The sequence below is a fragment of the Adiantum capillus-veneris genome, chromosome 27 (genome assembly GCF_014529385.1).
Source record: "Adiantum capillus-veneris isolate H3 chromosome 27, ASM1452938v2, whole genome shotgun sequence".
NCBI classification, from domain to species: domain Eukaryota; kingdom Viridiplantae; phylum Streptophyta; class Polypodiopsida; order Polypodiales; family Pteridaceae; genus Adiantum; species Adiantum capillus-veneris.
In genome coordinates this window covers 23,668,953-23,681,534 of record NC_140957.1, presented here as the reverse complement: position 1 = coordinate 23,681,534, position 12,582 = coordinate 23,668,953, and the positions used below count along the sequence as shown (strand labels likewise).

Sequence of the window (12,582 nt, the reverse complement as noted above, 5' to 3'; positions counted from 1 at the left end):
TCAATGTTCATAGTTAGATAGAGAACCTTATTAGCACTTTGGAGAATGATCTAATTTGATGATGAAGCATCAAAGATGATTTGATTGGGACTACCTTGTGTATGCATAGAAATGTTGACACACGTTTTCACCTTGGAGGGGGAAGAGAGATTTACCAAAATTTGGCCTTGCTTCTTGCTGGCAGTAGCAATGCTGGTTACATGTTAGTGGTGACCATCAGCTTTGGGTCCTGCCCAACAAAGCTTTCTTAGCACCTATTTTGAGTGAAACTTGGGTTTACCCTGCCTCTACTATGGAAGATTGCAGACCGAAGATTCTTAAAGGAGGGCAATTCTTGGACAAAGGTGAGCTCATCAAAGCACCCTTCAATCTCAATCTCATCGACCACTCCAAGTGCCCCTCAAATACAGGCCTGTACATCCGTACCAAAGGAAACATGGAATTCGCCAAGAGTAACCCTGATTTTTACACTGAGTCCATCTGGAATGTCTTTCGTCCTTATGTAAAATGTGTCTGGAGATTTCTTGACCCTAAAGCCTCTTGTGAATCCAGCATCATGTGGTTTGATCATACCATTTGGTTTATTCTCAACATTCTGGACTCACTTTTCCCGGAGAAACCTGTGGATTTTCATCTCTCCCTCATTTGCTCTTGGTTAGGTGGCCAAGCTAAGAAAATTGTAATTTCACAAATTGCCTTCAACATCTTCCGTGGACTAATGCTTGATATCTTGAAGGAGTTAAAAGTTGATGAACCTAGCATTTACTTAACTACTTATGCTAACTTTAAAGGTGTTAAGCTCATCACTAGTCTTCTTGAACCTTGTATTGATGAGGATGATTCCCCTACTCTCAAAAGGGCTAACTCTTTGATCACCCCCAACTCCTTCACTTCCTTCCTAACACCTAGTTCATCCTCTAACCGAGGAAGAGTTCGTAGCTTTACAAGAGGAAGAGGCAGGTCTCCCCCCATTAGGAACTTCCCTGAATTTTAACCTTGGTTATATTGCAGGTTGCTACAAGCCCTTGCGGAAGAAGAAATCTCAACAAAGTGGATCCGGATAATGGTTTCATCTACATACACTGTCTCTTTCACAATGTACTCCTCGATTGGATTCAACCAAAAAAATCTTTTTTGTGAGTGCTTTGATCTATTTTTTGGTAAACACAAATTGCTCGACAATATACTCATAAGATGGAAATATCATCATCCCGTAAAGAGGTTGATTTTTAAATAATGACTTTCTTCTCAACAGGATTCTGTCCCTCATTGTACATGTTTTCAGTTTACCACCTTTTGCAGAAATTTTGAGGCTTTTGGTAACCATGTTTGCACTTGTGATCTTAGCATTATTGAAAATACTAAAATACATAGAATTTTGGCCAAAGAGCTCAATCATATACCTAACTTTCCCAAAAACCCATACCTTGCTTTATCAGCTATACTAAGCTGTCTCACTAACCTTGACAGTGCTCTCCGACTGGAGATGACAGTTCTACCGGACTTAAGGGAAGTTGTGAAGGAATGCTTCCTTCATAGAATTTCACAACCTTCTAGTAAATGGTTATCATCCGATGATTCTTGGCTTACTTCTCGGCTAACTCTTGATTTTCAAAAGATCTCTGATAAATGGTTTGTTGTCGGGCTTGACAAAAGCTCTAACTGTCCCACTATCATTTGCAAATACCTTGCTTGGAAGGTCACTCGTAATCAAGTATCTGGTAAGGAATTCTGTCATATTAAATCTACACCTCAAACTGTTACCAATAAAATTGCTAAACACTTAGGGATTCTAGGCTACTTTGTGCTGAACACTAAACTACCAGTGCTTTCTTCCACTTATAAAATTCATAAGCATAAGTTCAGGTGGATATTTGATGCCTCCAATTGTATTTTTACTAATATCACCAAGGATATTACTTTTTTCCTTGACCTTATTCTATCTGAATTTGAGCTTATTTGTGCCACTAAACAGAAAATCTACCAGGACTTCCTACATGTTCAGTATAATCCCTTCTGGCTCACAAAAAACTCTACAGAGGTCTCGCTTAACCTTCCTCGGCAGATCTTCCACATCTCTACTGCTGACATCACACAATGTTACAAAAATATTCCCCTTGATGGGGATCTTGGCCTTAATGATGTTCTTGCCAAGGTGATTAAATTGGCTTTCTCCAACGCTAGAAAGAAGAAGCTTTTCTACATATCTCTTTCCAAAAAACCTAGGTGGATTCACTTATCTCACTTTGTACACTCCCTACACTTTAATGATGCTAAGCTTTGCTCCTACATCTTTTGGCTGTTGAATAACTGCACTATAGTTTCAGGTGGTCTTTGCTTTAACCAATGCCTAGGCATCCCCATGGGATTTTCATGCTCTCCACTTATGTGTAGTATTTACCTTGCTTTCTTTGAATATGGAATTTTACAAGAAAAAGCTTTCACAGTTCGTACATACTTATAGATACATGGATGACTTACTTAGTGTCAACAATAGAGACTTCCCCAAGGAAATTGTTTGATTTACCCTCACTACCTTAAAATTGAACCTACCTCTCTCCATGAGCCCGTCACACACACACACACACACACACACACAGCTAGAGAGAGAGAGAGAGAGAGAGAGAGAGAGAGAGAGAGTCATTGTTTGCGACGTTTGCAACAACTATGAAATTCTTGTTGCAAAGTGCACCCATGTGGTCATAGGTGGCACCATTAGTAGATTATTTTCATGCCACAATGAAGAGAGGCACGCCAAGTGTTGTGCATCTGAGTGTCTTAAAGACAAAGAGAAAGAGAGAGAGAGAGAGAGAGAGAGAGAGAGAGAGAGAGAGAGAGAGAGAGAGAGAGAGAGAGAGAGAGAGAGAGAGAGAGAGAGAGAGAGAGAGAGAGAGAGAGAGAGAGAACCATGTACAAGAGCCTAAAGGCATTGGCAAGATGAGAGTGGAAGAAGTAGTCTGCATTGGCCAGATGGGAGTGGAAGAAGTAGTCTACATTGCATAACTAAAAAACTCCATGATTGTTCTCAACGTATTTACAAAGCATGGTGCTTGCATTTTACGATGTCGTTTCCAAGTAGGCTCAACCAAATTGAATGAAGTGTGCATCATTTCTTGCCCATTATTCATCACTATCTATGCTAGCTTTCAAATTAAGGAGTCTCAAGTGTATGTTATGCCCAACACTACGGTATGTACTCAATATAGATTCTTAGTAATCATGATTTCCTAAATTCCAGGTAGTGAAAAATGCAAAAAACTCTATCGACAACATCAATTGCTACTATCCCTACTTATTTTGTGCAAAAGAGATGGTAGGTGCATTACTTTTCTGCTCACCAAAAATCCATTAGAAAAGTAAGTACATCAAAGTAGAAATGGAGCACCTTTTGTCTCTCTTTTGCCTAGAGAGAGACAAAGAGATAGAGAACATGGTAGTTTGATTGCTTTAAATTTCCATGATTCCACTATTTATACTCACTATTTTGTTATAGTATGGTAAAAGGTGTCCGCGACGTGATCACTTATCAAAAAATCTCTTTATCGCGTGCGTTCAAGATGTGATTAATAATGTCTTGCTGTACATGTTGTATTTACATTGGGGGCCTATTTAAAAACTTATACATGAAAGTCCCCAGGGTTTCACCATGGAAAACTTACCTCACCACGTAAGTGCAGGAGAGGAGGTTTTTTTTAATAAGTTACATAAGGGCAGGCCCCCAATAATTTATCTCCCAAGCTTAAAACTAAGGGAGGGGGGTATCATATTTGGGGGGGCGGGGACTTGATCCGGGCTGATTACTTGTAATAATTGGTCACCAATCTCTACAACTCGAATGAATTTAGGGGAAGTTTTTTATCAGGTCACACATCAAATTTTGCATCAAGCCACTCCTAGATCATGGCTGATTTGGAGCAGGTCAAGGGTTGATTTACACCAGCATTGGATGGGTCAGAATTGGACGAGTAGCTAGAGTGCAAGCTGATCAAGCACATAGTTTGAAAGTCAAACTAAGACACATTGAAGGTACATCTAGTTATCAACATAAGTGGTTCCTTAGTACGTTGCCAATCATTGTGCTATACACTCTTTGACTAGTTTTACTCATTTAAATCACGTGATACCTAAATTTTATGTGTAAGATAGGGGTATGCTAGTTTTCTTCATTGATTGTCGTATAAGCGTAAAAAGGGGGGTCATATTCCCTAATATGAGTCGTATATAAGGGTTTTATCAAAGTTGTCCGTTCGTAGGTGGAATCCCATTTTGTATATAGAGTGAATCGCTCAGGATGAAAGTATACATTTTGGAGTATTATGGTTACCCACTCTGGTTAACTCATGTGATATGGTACACATTTTGAAAAGTCGCAATCTCAAGAGGGTATCAAGATTTTTTGGCTTCGTTGTCACTTTATTAATCTATCACCAAAGAATTCCTAAGTGCATTGAGATGAGGATGATTTATCACTTTAATGGGCTAAAGATTTATTTCTTGGTATGCAAGAAATCAAATTTCAAGACATAGATATCCTAATTTCATTCATGAGAATTGCAAATCTTGGATGAGAAGGCATTAGATGAGACCTACATGTCACTTTGATTGTTATATGGGCTAACAAGTTGAAAGAGACATTCGATCGTGTGAGGTCAGCCATCTAACAAGGCCAAGCCTTAGATTGACATACAATGGACACCTTGAGGTTTCAAGTATGCCTACTACTTAATTGGATGCATATCTGGACCAAGAGTTGGACTCACATGCATCTTCATTATCAATTCCTTGCAAAAAAAAATGCGTTAGAAAATTTACAATGGTACTTTGTACAACTATAAGTCTTCCTTTGTAAAGGATAATGTAGTGTCAAAACGTCGAATACTTAGAGAGAGAGAGAGAGAGATGAAATTATATATTAGGTTTGTCGTAACATTTTAGGCCTTTTCCTAGCTACTTCAAAGGCAAGATCCTTGAAAGTTGTGACCGAAAAAGTATACACTATGCACATTTAAAAATACTCATACCTTTACAAACCCTAAATTCCTTGGGCATGCTCAAGATGTCACTATTCAATGTTCATAGTTAGATAGAGAACCTTATTAGCGCTTTGGAGAATGATCTAATTTGATGATGAAGCATCAAAGATGATTTGATTGGGACTACCTTGTGTATGCATGGACACGTTGACACACATTTTCACCTTGGAGGGGGGAGAGAGATAAGGGGGTTACCAAAAGTTGGCCTTGCTTCTTGCTGGCAATAGCAATGCTAGTTACATGCTACTATTGTATATAAAGCCCATTTCTTTGAGCCTGGTCAGCTGAGCCTGCTTTACAGCTCTACCGCGAGGCTGGGCGGGCAGGCAGCAAAATGAGCTGCTGAAAATAACTGGAGGTCGCGTTCACCCATCGCTACTAGTTTGTAAATAAACAAAGCGGGAATTTTCAACCCAGCGCTACTAGTTTGTAATAAACAAAGCGGAAACAAACACAACGCGCTTGAAACCTGGTCGGCTCAGCCAAGGTAGCGCTATCAGTTTTGCTCGCCAAGGTGCAACTACTCACGCCTTTCTGAGCGACCTTGGGTGATGAGGTAAAGCTGAGAGCCAAATTGCCTCTTGCTCCTAGTCGCCACTCACAGCTTGAACAATACCCCCATGAAAGTATGTTGTTGAGCGCCACTGGTTCATGCAGTGAAAATCATTCAGATCTTTTTCTTGAAGCTGGTACAATCAGCTATGCTTGCCCTTCAGTTTTGAAAGATAATGCAGCCTTCAGTCTTATATGGTGCTAGTAACATGCTCATGTTTCTTGAGAGGAATCTGTGAAGATTTTGGGATGTATGTTGTGTGTGGATGCATCAGATTTTCAGCTGTTTACTTTGCATCACAAGCAGCTTGAATAATACCAAGCTATGAGAGCATGTAAGCAACTTGCGGAACCACCTTGCGCTACAGCTTGCAACTCCATACCTTTGAAGGAGTGTCACGTGTAAGTAAGATGCCGAAGCAACCGACATGTGTGGTTCAAGGCAATGTGTGCCAAGGATTTTGTATTTAACAAAATTGCAAAACTGGGAATTGTCTTTAGAAGTGAACAGGGATAAGTTAATGTATGTTGCTTCAACAACTTGCAAGTTCTTTTGTCCCTGGGTATGACTTAATTGTCGAATATACTTAATAGAGCTTATGTTTTATGCAAACCGTGACAGCCCATGAGATTGCAGACATGCGTATCGTGAGATTTTTGTGCAATTGTTGGGCTGAAGTGGCAGTCTGTTGTTGAGATTTTCTCTATTGTATGCTTGACTAGATGCACTGAACTATTGATCCTAATGACTAAAAAAAAATCTGGCTAGAATTTGCAGATCATAGTATGCCAAGTCGGGGGTTTGAAATCATCATCTGCACTTGCATTATGTTCACGTGAAAATGTCAATTATAAAGTATGGCCTCACAGCAGCAGCAAGTTCTCTTCTCAATTATGTGTGGTCTACTCTTTGTGCTTTTACAGCTGCTTCAGCAAAGGCAGCAAACACGAAGCCATCTTGAAGCTTCGCAGTTACTTGTTCGTAATCGCCGAAGAGGTTTATTTTGTAACAAAGATTGCAATGTCTTCATTGCTTTGGTACAGATGTATATTGAACACTTTAGCTTGGAAGCTTTCATTGCACAACGTGCAATCTCAGAGTGGTATGTGAAACCGCGCACACTTAATTAAGTGGTGGAACTACTATGTTGGTTTTGTTCAAGCTGATGAGCAAAGGTTTAAGAGTATTTTCAGATTGCCGCTATCTCTCTTTGAGAACCTTGTCGAGCTTCCTCGAGAGCAGTTGCAGCAAGGAAAGATACCAGATTCATTTGTAAGTATACAAGGTAGAGTTCTCTCGGTTGAGAAGCAAGTGGCAATTGGGATATTTCGTCTCGCAACAGGTACTTCTACCATGGCCATCAGTGAATTGTTTGGTGTTGGGAAATCAACAGTTGTTGAAACTATCAACCATTTTATAAATGCCTTCTTGGTGCATCAACACAACTTTATAGCTTGGCCTAGAAGCTTATCAGAGATCAACAAAGTCAAGGTGGGGTTTTTTTGCTAAGCAAGGCTTACCTAATGTGTGTGGGGCTATGGATGTGACGCACATTGTCATGGAGAGGCCGCAAAGTGAGCTAGGCTTGGATTGGTATGATCGAAACAAAAACTATTCCATGCTGGTGCAATGCGTAGTAGTCAGTGACATGCGGTTTATGGATGTTATCGCTGGGTTTCCTGGGTCTGTCAATGATGCTAGATTGCTTCAAAATTCAGCATTTTACCGTTGTGCAAATCGTGGTTTGATTCTCAATGGTGCAAAGTATACAAGTGGTTCATTCTCAATCAGAGAATACATTGTTGCGGATGGTGGGTATCCCTTGCTTCCATGGCTTATGCGACCGTATAGGACCCCCTCCACTCCTACCGAGAAGCTTTTCAACTTTAAGGTTTCATCCACCAGAATCGTGGCTGAACGAGCTTTTGGTTGGCTTAAGATGAAGTGGAGATACTTGCATGGAAAAGTGATGAAACCATACCCACACCACCTGGCCAGGGCTATCATTGCATGTTGCATGCTTCATAATATATGCCTTGACAATGAGGAGGACATAGAGCAGCCTGTAGCAAGTGTTGATAATGCTCATGAAATCATCAATGAGGAATTTCAATTAAATGCTGAGGCAATGCGAGACTCATTGACAAAATTTCTTCAGCCTTTGTGAAGGTGCATGATAGAAATGTATTGCTGCATCCCCTAAGTCTACCTCATTACAAGCACGGACAACGAAAAAATTTGCTGATTGTTGATCGTTTGTTTGATTCATGATTATTCATGGCCATTAATAATTGATGATTTCTTTGATGACAATGGACTTCTTTTTTGTTTGGATTTTATCAATGGCCTTAATGCTGACAGTGATGACAAGCCTCACATTATCAAGCACATTGTTATCAGCTATGTTAACACAATGGTTGCTTGCATAATAAGAGCCTGAAACATGTGGTATTGCATCCCATTGCAAAAGTCCTAGCTTGCTCGAGCACGAACAACGTTTGTAAGCAGGGTCCTTAGTACAATGATAACAACGAAGCAGCCAAATATCCATTTGAAAACATCTGCCTAATCATGGATTTATCATCTGCATGTTGTTCGAAAGGATCCATGTTGTAAATGGCAGCTTCAAGCCGAATTGAAGAAGGCATTTGTAGAACATGCCTAGTAGTGATTATTTTTGGAAAGAAGTATGGTTATCCATGGCTATGAGCAGCATCTCTCTAATCACGGAAATGTCATCGACGATACTATATAAATCAAGGAGACAATCTGCGTTTACATCATAGTTTTATGCCAAGGCAAAATATCATGCTGAGGAAATTAGTATTCTCATCTATTTGAATGCTCTCCCCTCAGCTTTACCACTCACTTGGGTTCCATAGTAATAAACTGTGCTGTATGTTTCAATGTTTACTCCATTTCATTTTATGCAGTATTTCAAGGAAAACACATCAGGCTTGTAGAAATTAGCTTGCTTCCGGTAATTGCATTTATCAGTCTGTCCATACCATATGTATATGTGAAAAGCATATTCCATATATCATTAAGGCATCTTGTTCTTTTGAGAAACATTTGATAAAAAAATGAGCTCTATACATGTGCCTCTTATTGGATCGTGGTTAGGTACCCTTCTTTGATCTAAAAGAAAATGCATGGATCTTGGAATGCTACAAGGTTGCAAGCTGTGTGCGTACAGAAATGGATACATAAGAATAGCATATGGCTAAGCTCCTTTACAGGTCTGATAGATGCATATTTGTGTGCATAGATGAATATAACCATGGCAAGAATTGAGCCATAAATTGGTGAACACGCAAACCTAAGAAGCCTTTGACAAAATTAGAAAGACAGAAATAACATAGTAGTGTCTTCCAAGCCAGAAATAACCAATCAGAGAAAAATTAAATGCACTGTCATCGTACCTCAATGGACATCAAGTAAATCTTTAAAAAAATGTAATTGCACGGTGGAATGTTTAAAGTTCAGACGAACCAAAAAAATGCAACAACAAGAAGCCTGCACTTTCAAAGGGATCTTACTACATTCTTTGGGAACAAAGAGAACGTAAAATTTGCTATCATTTCATTAAAATCAAGGAGATAAACTGCGTTTACATCAGAGTTTTAGGCTGAGGCAAAATATCATGCCGATGAAATTAGTATATACATATAATCGCCATCAAAAAGAGATCAGCATGAACATCAGAAATACATCAAAATTCCCATCAAAAAGATGCTTGCTTGCATTAAGGATAAGCATAGATAGCAGCCGAACAGAAGTGTCTAAAAGCCATGCTTTGATGCATGCACCGCAAAGCACTTGAATGCTTCAGCGATTTCTTTGAGTGCTGAATTGGATTCCTCCTCCAATGCCAAGCGTTTTCTATTGAGCGTCATTGCCTCCTCGAACTCAGCCTTTGTCAACTCCATGATCTCATCATCATGTTTTGACCTTCTTACATCTATATCATCCATGAGTGAAATGAGTTGCTCGGTTGTGCCTTCAAGCTCTTTCTTCAATACCGACATTTTGTCTCTTGCGTTTTTTGCCGGAAGATGACTCCTCATTGACGACATCGTCTTCTTTCTTCAAGCCGCTAGCCTTCCTTGGTGATGCAATAGGATCTCCTGCATATAAGAAGTACATAACATGACACAATGTGAACATAAAAAATTGCGTACATTTAAGCATTGGTAGGAAATGGAATATACATGGCTCAGCTCACCTAAGTTTTCTTGCATGGTATCATAACCAATGTCACCAGGGTTCATCGATCTTTCCTTTCCCACGAGATCAAGCATAGTTGAATACAAATCCTCCGCAAAGCTTCGAGGGAGTTTCATCTCTTCTCGTTGGTTTGCTGACATGTTCCAATAGCTATCACAACCGGATGGGATATGTCGCTCATAATCATGTACCTTCTTGAAAAGTGCCGAAATTCGATCCCATCGAAAGAGACATTGACCAGCTGAGCGAAGCACACCACGCTGGACACAATACTTTGAGATGAACTCCCATCGCTCATCTCCCGTCTTCAAGATAACATTCATATTGCCATCTTTCATGTCTTCAAATAGCTTTGCACGAGCATCCAGTAAAGTTGCAGTTTCTTTGATAGTCCAATTCCCTGATGCAAAAAACATGTTATGCTGGATTGGCTTTCCACCACCACAAGAAGCTTCCCCATGAACCACTTTAGGGGTGCTTGTAGGCAAATCTTTAGAGTTGGCATGTGTAATTGTAGGGGGCGTTTCAACTTGAGGCAGCTAAGTGGATGCTTTTAGAGCTCTCTTCCCTTTCCGAGCATTGGGTTTGTTCTTCACTTGTGAGTGTTGTGAAGAATTAGTGATCTGTGTCAATGGAGCTTGAAATGGTGTTTGATCCTTAGAAGGAGTCTCAAGCGATTGCGCTGGATCGACTGGAGGGAAGCTGTAATGCTGGATAGGGGTGCTACAAGGAGTTTTAGGGGAGACCAATTGTGCAAGGCCGGCTTGAGAGAAGTAGTGCTTCACATTTTCATCCATAAGCTCCGAGGATAATAGTGATTGAAACCCCCAAGCCCGAGGATATTGGTGATCAAGCTGGCTGCAAGGAACAATTTCTTCATCCTCACACCACTCCATGTTAAGATCTGGAGTAAATTTTTCCATTTTGCCTGCAAACACACACAAAACGAAGTAAGTATATGCAAGTAGCAGGCAATAGATTAAAGACTACATGAAAACACTTTGCAGATCAATAAGTAACAAGTTGACAAGCATCAGATAAGCATCAGATAGAGGGTTTTTTTTTTAATCCAAATAAAGTGGGGCGGAAAGCAGCTCAGACGGAGGCTCTGAGATGACTGTTTCCAATCCAGATACTCAAAGTAGGACAAGAACCACAAGAAGCAGCTCAGACAGAGGCTCTATGAGGACTGTTTCTAATCCAATTACTCAAAGTCAGAGGCTCTGTGAGGGCTGTTTCTAATCCCTTGACTCAAAGGCTGGGAGGAATCACCTCAAATGTGTAGCAGCAGAAGGCTAGGAGAGGACGCACCTCAGACTTGCAACAGAAGGAGGCGCCTACACAGTGAGTTTCTTCTGCACACACATGAATCAGAGAGATGTTCGTTGCGAGGAATACGCGAAGGCATGACCTTTATATATTATTTTATTAATAAACAAGCATATGGATACGTTAAAAAATGGTTTATTTTGAAAAGCAGGGCAACTGCCCTTCGAGTAGTCGTGAAAATCAAGCTGTTTAAAAGGTTGGATCCTGCTCTTAAAGGCTGGATGGCGATCCAGTTTAATCATACATGCGATCACCCATGTTCTTGCCTTGGGATGCAACAGGCCTGTTGTAAGGGCAGGATTCTAGGTTCATGCGACCAGGCTCTTTCACTCTCCATAACCACAGGTCACATTTCACCATCATGCCATAATCGTGTGAAAGATCTATCAATACACCTAATGCTTATGGTCAAACCATTGGATCATGTTTAAACTTGATCACACATATCAACCCTAGCTTGGACACTATTGTATATTTTTTTGCTTTCCTTTAGAATGTACATAACAACTACTGAAAGGAAAGGTGACATAATACAAAATAGACTCTATTCAACACATCTCTTCCCTCTTAATCTTACTTTAGTATGTAAGTTTCATTTCTCTTCTTTCTGTTAATACAAAATAGACTCTATTCAACACATCTCTTCCCTCTTAATCTTACTTTAGCATGTAAGGTTCACTTCTCTTGTTTCTTTCTCTTCTTTATTGATATTTTTCCATTACTAGCAAGACACATGGGCTACTCTCAATGGTCATGGACTCATTTGTGAGGTTTTACCCTTTTTTTATTGTTGGGTGGGGAGGGGGGGGGGGGGGGCTCAGCACTAAAGGACACGGGCAATTTAATGAAGTCCAAGCGATTGGATCTACGACAACAAAACTAGGACATGGAGATCGGGACACGTGCAATCGTAAAATGGCCAGAGTAAACTAGCACACAAGAAAACAAACTTGAACAAACAAAAAACTTGTCCAAGTGTATTTATCATTTTATGGTTTGTCCACATGTCAACGTATCTGTCACGGACGTAGCGGTTAGTGCATTGGGCTCTCACGATGGTGGCGAGGGTTCGAATCTTCGTGCCTCCGATGACACCCATTTTTTTCCACCCTCCATTCGCCTCGAGATTCCCCTTTCGACCCCCATTGCGGATCCCATCTCGAGATTCCCCTTTCGACCCCCATCACGGATCCCATTGCTTGGATGGAGAGAGAGAGAGAGAGAGAGAGAGAGAGAGAGAGAGAGAATTCCAATTTCCAACATTCACATAAAATCCAACAATACAAAGGCTAGTGAAGAAAATCATTAAGTCACTTCCAACTAGGTTGGTATGTTCGATTGGCAAGTAACTGGAAGATGTTTTTGTCGAGGAGCATGGTCTTTGTCATTGGATATAGTGGTGTACAACTCAATAGAGGATAAAACTTCAAAGAAAGTAAG

The 12,582-nt window shown here is 40.3% G+C and overlaps 1 pseudogene; it reads right to left on the bottom strand.

Annotated features, from left to right (window-relative positions):
• Positions 1-9,368: 9,368 nt before the first annotated feature.
• Positions 9,369-10,736, bottom strand: LOC147421643 (uncharacterized; annotated as a pseudogene).
• Between the last annotated feature and the right edge of the window lie 1,846 nt (positions 10,737-12,582).